The following is a 9746-nucleotide window of genomic DNA, read 5'->3' on the forward strand; positions in this document are numbered from 1 at the left end:
CACTTTTGAGAATCAATTTTGAATGAATTGGCAACTAAAGCCTGCAATTACTACAACAAACCCTTTTAAATTTTCGACAAGTCTGCTTTGCCTCTTTGACAGGCTTCTACTCCATAGCAACGGCGGCTGAGGTTTATTTTTATATTAAAAGTATTGTAGTATTTACTCCTTCATGCCAAATTGAGGGACAAAACTAGAGTCCCAAACTTCTATGTTAAGTAACAACAGGAGACATCATTAAAAGAAGATTTAGAAACAGACATCCATTTATGTAAATCCTACCTGAATGGCTTCACTATGTTTTACAGGTCTACACATGTTTGGAAATGTCTGCACGTGTGTGGTGCAGGTCATTGTGCATCGTCTGACTTCAGTGTGGTCCATACAGGTGACAGGTACATTAGTGCCCACATACTGGCTCCAGGGTGGGAAACTAAACAAGAAACAGATCAGTCAGTTGGTTCTTTGGTAGATTTCTCCCATAAACCATCCATTTCTCTAATGTTTACCAAAGAGAAATTTCCTGTCAAAATCAAGAAAGGTAAAGCCTACCAATGTTTATATAAGGCATTTCCCACCTTTTTTCAACAAGGCCAAATAGTGTTGGTTATGTACCATAAGAGGCCATTTCTGTTCCTTCAACATTCAGGAGGATCTATTGTGTTAAGTTTGTATTCCACTTGGAAAGTAAGTTAGACTAACTTGCTTCAATTCAGACCATGATTCGATTAAAGGAAGAATACATTCAATGGCCCCTGAAAAGCCTCCACAGGCTTTCTCTAGCTTCTTCATTTGTGGTCCCAGCGGGTGCTAGTAAACGAATCTTGCTAATGTTAGCAATGATTGCTACAGAACATTGCTTTGCGTTTATGTTATATATGTTATTACAAGTCATTAGCAGCACCACATTTTAAACAGGAGAGAAGTCAAGTTAGCGTTAGCTCTCTTCCACGGGTCCAGTTGTGATGAGAGCAAATGACCAAACTCATTGAGTTTAGGGGTATCTTTGTGCATTATCCCTTGTGTTAAACCACAACCCAGAGTGACGTACGGAGAGATTTAATAACAGATGGGACAACACAGTGGCTAACGTCAGCAACCAAGCTGGTTAAGTGCCTGTGTGGCAGTTGGAATTGAGGAGTTATTACAAATCAGTGTAGGGCCTCCCACACATCGATATTGCTCTAATCGAATTACTACTCAGTAAACAACTGTCTATAGTTTCAACAAAATCCACTGAGGGACTGAATACAATATCTTACTCACCTCCCATCCCTTCCTTCTAAAGGATTAAATATCCCCAAAACCAAGACAGTGAAAATAAATAATTTAAAGCACCCAGAGTTAAAATCTCCTTGGTAGACATGTTCCAACTCGAAGATGGACACATACTAAACAGCTCACTTGATAAATACATCATTTAAAATGGCTCCAGCCTAAAAATATGACTCAGTGAGTCATTTAAGGGATGACAATCAAAGTTCTCCAGGCAGCACGGCGGGACTCAAAACCTCAGACAAACGTCTTGGGGACCAGAGAAGGGAGGAAGTATTATGTATATATGTAAGGATTACAAAAATATGTTGCTTGCTGTTTTTTTCTTACTCCCTGTAAAGGGAATTTAGGGCATTACTGACCTGATGTCTAATGATGTGTGACACTTGGGGTACCGGTTACACAAGCCATTGTCAGATAAAACCTCCGACTGGTGATATTTTGTAAAACCGATTCACAAGTAGAAAGAGCATTAATACTTTGCTGTATCTTTTCCCCCGCAAAACAGATTTTATATAATTTTTAATATTGCATTGTTACATAAGTGTGACTATGTATGCAAAATTCCATGTCAAATTGCAGGATTTGCTTCATATTAAGTAGCAAGACCTGGAGCAGTTGTGATTAAGACATCCTTTAAAGATATCTGCAGGGTTTCTGAACTCAGGGCAAAAAGGGATCTAGAGCGAGAGAGGGGACAAAAAAAGCAAGGGTGGCACGTTCAAGCGGGCAGAAGCAGAGAGGTGAGCGTGAACCATAGCGCTGCGCTAATGTTTTCTTTCAACCCATTAATCTCTCGCTGGCCACGCCGCAAAAACAGGGCCTGGATGAGCAGGGGGCTGTAATCACACAGACTAAGCATGCCAGTGGCTGACTGACCCTCCCTGGGCTTCTGTCCGCTCCACGGAATCCAGAGTTAAAGTCATGCATGCCGGCCCCGGCCCCAACAAACACATCAGCACATGACTGCGAGTCAGTGCTGTCATGATATAACTAAAGTCACATTCTCAACTAATGGCACGAGGCAGAGCTGAAGATTTCTTTGACATTTTACAATGTCATTAAATACAAATGTTTCCATTCAGTGTTTCTAGTGGTGATATGATATAACAATGGAACATTTGAGGATTTTAGTACATTTTGCTGATAATACTTACTGTAAGTTACTGTGTTTAATTAAAGGGTAACTGCCGTGTTTTTCAACCTGGACCCTATTTTCCTAGGTTTTTATGTCTAAGTGACTGATGTGAACAACAATCTTTGACATTGGTCCAGTATTAAGCAAGATTGCTGGCGAAAAAAGCTACAGTGTAACTTAATAGGGTAATTGTCAAGCGCGTATTTACCTTCACAAAAGTGCTTGTTTTGCCACTGACAGGCTCCGATTAATAGTTTAAGTGTCTGACAACATTATGGATCCTTTCAGAGATGGACCTTTAAAACCATTTTGAGACCTTTTTTGTTTGACCAGAAACAGCTCTGAAGTCACTAGCGCTAAACCCACCAGACTCCATTTTAAAAAGCAATAATGTACTGTATAGAGCCAACATGTTTTTACATGTAAATCAATAAACTGATTGTTTATTTACACAGAGCTTGATGGGTTTAGGTTTTCTTTAACAAAAATGTCTTAGAACACTTATAAATAAATCAGAGCCTGTCGGAGGCAAAACAAGCACCTTTGTGAAGGTGAATACAAGCTGGACACTTGCCCAATAACTTACATTGTAGCTTGTTTTGCCACTCCCGACTGCAGTGAACTACTAGGACTACTATTTATAGTCATTGTTCCATTATCTTTATTGTAACTAATATTTCCGCTGTTCATCACACCCCCAACCGACACCGTCAGACACCGCCTACCAAGAGCCTGGGTCTATCCGGGGTTTCTTCCTAAAAGGACGTTTTTCTCTGCCACTGTTGCTTTCTCTTGGGGGAATTACTCTAATTGTTGGGTCTTTGTATATTAGAGCTTGGCCTAGACCTACTCTATCTGTAAAGTGTATTAAGATAACTGATGTTATGATTTTGTACTTTAATCAAAATTCTATTCAATTGAATTTGTCATTTAGATCTGAAAACAAAGGATAGTAGGGTCCAGGTGGAAAAAAACAATAGTTACAATAAGGTAATAATTCACATATTTCTTCCACCACTCAGTGTTTCTAAAAAAAACAACATCCTTGAGGTCTAACAAGCAAATTCTGGGCTTCCTAGCTAACTGTCTTTTCTTTGCGGGCGCATTGCTACATTTCCTTGTCATATTACTACCACCAGCTGTCAATCAGTGTGACACTTTGACATAATAATAGTTATCGCATTTTGAAAGTATTGCAATCTGAAGAGCACTCCCCCTCAGTTTAAATGCAAACCATGTGCAGCACAATGTACGGTGTATCTCTTTTGATAACACATGGCCTTAATAGAGTGCTTCTGGCTGGAGTCATAGATTGTGTATGGCAGGAACCCACCACAGTGGAATATAGATAAATTAGCTGGGGGAGGGGTAAATGGAGAGCCGTTGTAAAGGAAAAAGCCAGAGATGAGGATGACCTGCAGGAATAAGAGGAGGAAGAGCGTAGGAGGGTTGGATTGATAGGTTACACAGCGGCAAATCGCCCACAGAGCCACTTTGTTGAGATAACAGAGTAGTATCAGTGCCGGTGGATGATAGGAGGGGAATCACTATCGCTCCCTGAATGCTGGGCGCATGCATGTGTGTTTCTGAAGTGTGTCTTTGATACATATAGATACATGACATGTACCCAGGCAACCACGGCACACACATGCAAGCACCACCAACACCCCCCACGCTATTTTTTCTTTCTTTCCATACATCCCTCTCATCCCGCAGTCACAAGCTTCAAAGTCCTGAAGCTAACGGGATGGGACCACCACGGTTAGTTAAGTAGAGACATGATCCATGTCCTGATCACAGAGGAGGACAGGAGTTGAAGGGGGTTGGTGAAGGGGGGGTAGTAAAAGGAGGCAGTTGCAGGGGAGAGGGGACAGAGGAGCTGAAGATCTCACATGGTATTGACAGAGACAAAAGGAAGGAAATCAAGAGGGAGAGATAGAAAGACGGAAGGGAGAAGAAACGAGGGCATGTCTTGGGAGAGATGTTGGGTCCTTTTTGAAGAGGACACGGGCGCTGCTCAATCACTGCAAACTTCAAAGGCTCTTCATTAAAGCCTTGCCTGGAGCCCCCCCCCCACTCCCCCCTCCCCTCTCCTCTCTCCCCTCCATCCTCATCCTTCTTTTCTTCACTGTCTGTCTCACTCACTCTCTCTTTCTCCCCTTGCCTCCACTCAGCCATTAAAAACAGCAGGTAGAGAAGCGGTGAAAGGGAAGAAGAGCGAGGAAGAGACAAAAGAACTGAAAGGGAGAAAGATCAGCCATGCAGGCAACAGAAAGCCATGTCTGTTGAGTCGAATGGGCAAAGTCTTCTCTTACAATCTATCTTCTTTTGTTGTTGCTCAAGCTAAATCAGCAATGTTGTCTTGCTCTTCTTCTTTTTTTCAGCTTGAATTGTTGAGACGGATAAAGAGGTGTGCACAGGCTTGAGTGAAGAATCAGAATAGAAACGGAGGCGAATGCATCACAGTGTTTGAGGCCCGCCGTGGCAGGGTGATGTGTCACATAACTTATCAGCTGTCAAATGAAAAGGCGGTGTTCCCAAAAAGTCAATCTCAGGCCTTACGAATTGTGGCATTGATGTGAAACTTAAAAACAATCCAGACAACGGCTGTGTACAACGTTAATACCAATGTTCAGCGTCATGATGAAATATACGCTATTCCGAGGAAAGATTCAGGGAGCAGCACAGCTGATCATTAGCAAGATGAAGACTACACATAGCACAATCCTCCTGAGAGCACACACTTCACAGTCTACAGATATCAAATCATTCCTTTATCAAAGGAATCAGAAAGTGTCGTTTTGATCTGATTGGATGTGCTAGCATGGACATTTGTCAGGCAGAACAACCCCCCCCCAAAAAAAACAAGCTTCCTATCCGTCACAAATGACGAAAATGCATCAGTGGCCATGATGAAGGACTGACAGAGAAATGTAAAACCATACCATAATCTAATGAGAGAATGATACAGCTGTATTGCCAGGAGACAATTTTTGCATCACTACTTGAATGTTTGCTCAGGCTCTCCTGTCACATCATTAGCATTTTGGATACACAATTCAAGTGCTTGTTGTCAGCGCTACTAATAAGAAGTACAGACACACTGGCATCAAAGTTACCATATTTAATTGATGTAATACATTACAGTTGCTTAAGGTAACAATTTTGATTAACAGATATTCTGTAAACCAATCGTATTATTAGCTTGGGGCTATAAACAGAGCTTTTCAGTAGTTTAAACAGGCCCAGAAGTTCTTTTAAAGTCACATGTTCCGTTTACCATCTAATCAAATATGACTTTGACCTGTTTCTAACACCAGGTAAGCCAAATAAAAGTAAATGTTTGGCAATATACAAGCAAATTGAGCTCTTTCCACTCAACCTGCTGTCTACGGGAGATCAGGGCCACATGTAAAAAAAAGTATTTGAGTTCCTAGTTTAAAGTCAGAATTCAGAATTCTTTTCTCAGAATTGACTTTTTCTTTTAGAGTCTACAAATTGTCAGTCAGAATTCTGACTTTAAACTCAGAACTCAATACACTTTTTCACATGTGGCCCTAATCCTCCTCCCTCTCCTTCTTAGTGTTTAGATTTATATAGATGTTTTTTTTATTTTTATATATACAGTAAATGTTCATATTTATCGATACTTATAAAGTTCAAGGCAGTGTTGAGACATGTTATTCCGGACAAAAGTGGTTGATAGAAGGATTGCGATGCCTAGAATATGCCGCCCTACAAAGGCAAAAGACCTTAGCTCGCTAAAATGTGGAACTGAGAAAAATGACTTGAAAAGTTTTTTAGTTGTCCAACCAAATGAATTATAGGACAGTGGAGATCTGGCCATTAGATGTTATCTACCAAAAAAATCTAGAGCTCAAACTTTACTTTTTGACTTTTGACCTTTATTTTGAAGTTACTGTTGTCTGCCTTTGTATTGTCTGCAAAAAGTGAGAAGTCACACCAAGGCAAGAGGCAGTAACTTCCACATTGTCAATATGTGGTTACTGCTCACCATTTACAAAATCATTATAGTAACGCCTGTATAAAATCTAGTGAGCATGGCGTGTATTTAGCCATCTACTCATTTCTATCCTGTACCCTGACTCAATTTGAGTGTTACAAAACAAGTCAAAGGGCGGTAACTGGTGTTGCTGTGTTCTGCCTTGGTTTCTCCTGGGGTTTTAGAAGAACTACAAAATTGACTTAAGATACTTATCCACATGATAAAGGGTCTTGAATTTCCCAAAAATGTAATTAACTCATTTTCCACCAAAATCAAAGTTACAGCCTTTACTTTTGCCATTGCACAGTATAGGTTGGATTATAACAGAAATAACTGTTTTTCCAGTGTTTGTCTTGTGAGGTGAGAAAGCAAAAAGCCACTTTCTGGGCTATAGCATATCCACACACAGATGCTCATCGGGTTGTAGTCTTTTTCTGGGCCTGAAGTCAGCCGTGGTCATTTGAATACTGTAGACACCGAAGACCTTTTAGAGAGCACAACATCTCTGTGGTCCAGCAGCTCCACTGGTTCTCTAAGCACAGGAAGAAATGGACAGATCATTAACAGCTGGTGGGAAAGCCCTGGCTGTTAATGATCTTTCCAGTCCGTCCAGCCAAAAACCTCCTTTGCGTCACAGTCATGGCTTGCAGTGCGGACTCCCATCACTGCATCCATCACCAGCAGATTAATGTGACGGGACTCCTCCGGAGCCCAGCTGCCCCCAACAGCTGTCATCAGGACGGCTTCTTGAGATCACTACAATTAAGTGATCAACATAGTAATTTAGACATTGAAAAATATTTAGTCTGTCTATTATGTTAGTATACATCTTCCCCCTGCTTTTCTCCATTCAGATTTGCCTTCAGAGACACATCCCCTTTCTTGCCCCCTGGTTTTGACATCCTGAAAAGATGATTTATTTGGAGATATGAGGCTTTTGTTATTTAGCGCTGCAATGATTTTGAGAACAAAGGCAGCAGTGCAATGCCAGGTCTTCCAAGAGGTCTGCCAGTTCCCTGACTGAAATTATTGCTTTTCTGTGATGAATATATAATCAAACAATAAATAAGGCAAAATAAGATAGAGAACAACATGTTATGAACTTGTTTGGGCATGTTATAAACCTAATTAAAATGGATGTGTTTTAATAGTAAGTTAATCATGCATTGTAACATCAAAACTCAACTTTTCGTCCTCAGTTCTTTAAGGAAACCTTATGGATGTCTGAAAATCTGAAATCATTCATCAGTCATATATTTACCACACTGTATGCTCAATGTAGTGAAAAGTGAATAAGTGCAGATGCAGTATATGTTACAGGGCCTCAACACAGTTCCAAAAACGGCGCGTTCCCGTGGGCCTCGAGTACAAATCCATATGACTTTTCCTCCCCATAGCTTCAGTTCCAATTAGCATAAACGTTCTATCATGTTTCAGGCTATAGCCGGGGAAGATGAGAAGTGTGTGTTGATGTGTATTCACATGGGAGTGCTCAGGGAGTGGCGTGATTTCCAAATCCTATCAGGAGGAAGCAAAGTGGCGCATTGGCATTCATTATCAGTCAGAGTTTAATCAAGAAACTCGGTGATTAAGTGGCAAAGTGAGCAGCTTGTCGTTTCTCTAAATTGAGTTTCTTGTGTGTGGAAAGTTATATTAGCCATTTTTAAATTGTGCCAGTCAAGAGATAATCCCACTAGCAATTGAGCAGTTCCTTTTGGTTTCTGGTGGTTTGTGAGAGCCCTTTTTCAATCAGTATTGGTCTGTTGGTTGGTCCAGCACTTTGGTCCAGAGTCAAATATCTCGAAATGATTTCTTTTTTGTTGATTTCATGTCATTTGGCACAGATATTTAATGGTCCCCAGAAACGCTTATAGATAGCTTACTTTGGTGATCCCCTGACTTTTTCTCTCACGCCACCATGAGGTTGACATTGTTGGGTCATCACAACAGATAGTTTGCCATTAAATGTGGTACAGGCATTCATAGTCCCTGGAGGATAAATCCTACTTTCATTGACTTAATCCAGGGGTATGTACCAGTATCTTTTGGCACTTCATTTGCAATCTGAGAAATATCTAGAGGTTAAATATAAAGACTATGTTTGTCTTGGACCTTTTTATTTCATTACTCTTTATCAAAAGTCTGCTTTAGTGTCTTGAGACAACAAAATATGAGGATATTAAAAATAAATTGGTGCAGTTACACAATTCAACTGAGTGTAACTTGGGAGGAATCAATTTTACATTAAAAAAAAACATAAAAATAGTGCACAAAGCAAATCTTGTGAGCCTAAAACACTATTGTGTTGTTTAATCCTTCATCCTCGCTGTTAAATTACACTGACCGTGACAAAATCGGGATGCAATTCTTGAAAAGTGTCCTTTATAATATTAGATTACATTTAATGTCTTCTATTACAATGGATGTAAAAGCTAGTATTATTATTAGTAAAAACAGTGTACCAGATAGCCTTGATAGCTGCAGAGTGCATCACCACATATAAGCCAACAGTATGTTCTCATGAACAAAGTAAGCATATTCTTGAGAATCTCAAAGTTGCTGTTGTATAAAGGCTTTTCATTGATTTCTACATCACATTAGCTTTTGTTTTGCTGGAACCAAATTCTTGAAAACCTTTTTGCTCATTATCTGAATATATTAGCAGTAGTCATTACATTCTTCCTCCATCCCAAATATGTTGTTCTTTATGCATCCGTGATGACAAAATTGCTTAATGTCTGAAACAAACTCAGCAGCCAACTTACAATTACACTCCTAACCCGGCTCTGTTTATACTTTTAACCAAGGAATTCAAATTCGGTAAAATCCCCAGCAGATCATCTAAATGAAGCAAAATTGTTGCATAATTAGTTTATGCTTCCCTGCCTAATGTAAAAAGCACCATTAAGCTTTAAAACCTCACAACCTAAATAACCTTTTTTATACATGACTCAACGCTTTTACAGGGAGGATAATAAAGGAGATGGCGACTAGGCCCACACACAATTGGTACAAATTCAACACGTTGTAGCAGTTTCTTCACAACATTTAGACATGATTCTAAGAAGTACTCAGCTGAGCTCACCTCCCTCACTGGGGTGAATTACACTAGCTCTGGGATGACTTTGCTTTCAAGAAAGGTCAAGGAAAAAACTGACCATGCCGTTATCTCCTCTAGCCCCTTTGACAGGTCAAACATAAACTCCAGTAAATAGCATTTCCAGTAACAAACGAACAGTTAGTTTGACTCAGGTAGGACAGAGACAGAGGTTGCCATTACCAAATTTCTTTATAGCTATTTAATAAACAATATACGTATATATATAT

Source organism: Etheostoma cragini, chromosome 14 (genome assembly GCF_013103735.1).
Source record: "Etheostoma cragini isolate CJK2018 chromosome 14, CSU_Ecrag_1.0, whole genome shotgun sequence".
Taxonomy (NCBI): domain Eukaryota; kingdom Metazoa; phylum Chordata; class Actinopteri; order Perciformes; family Percidae; genus Etheostoma; species Etheostoma cragini.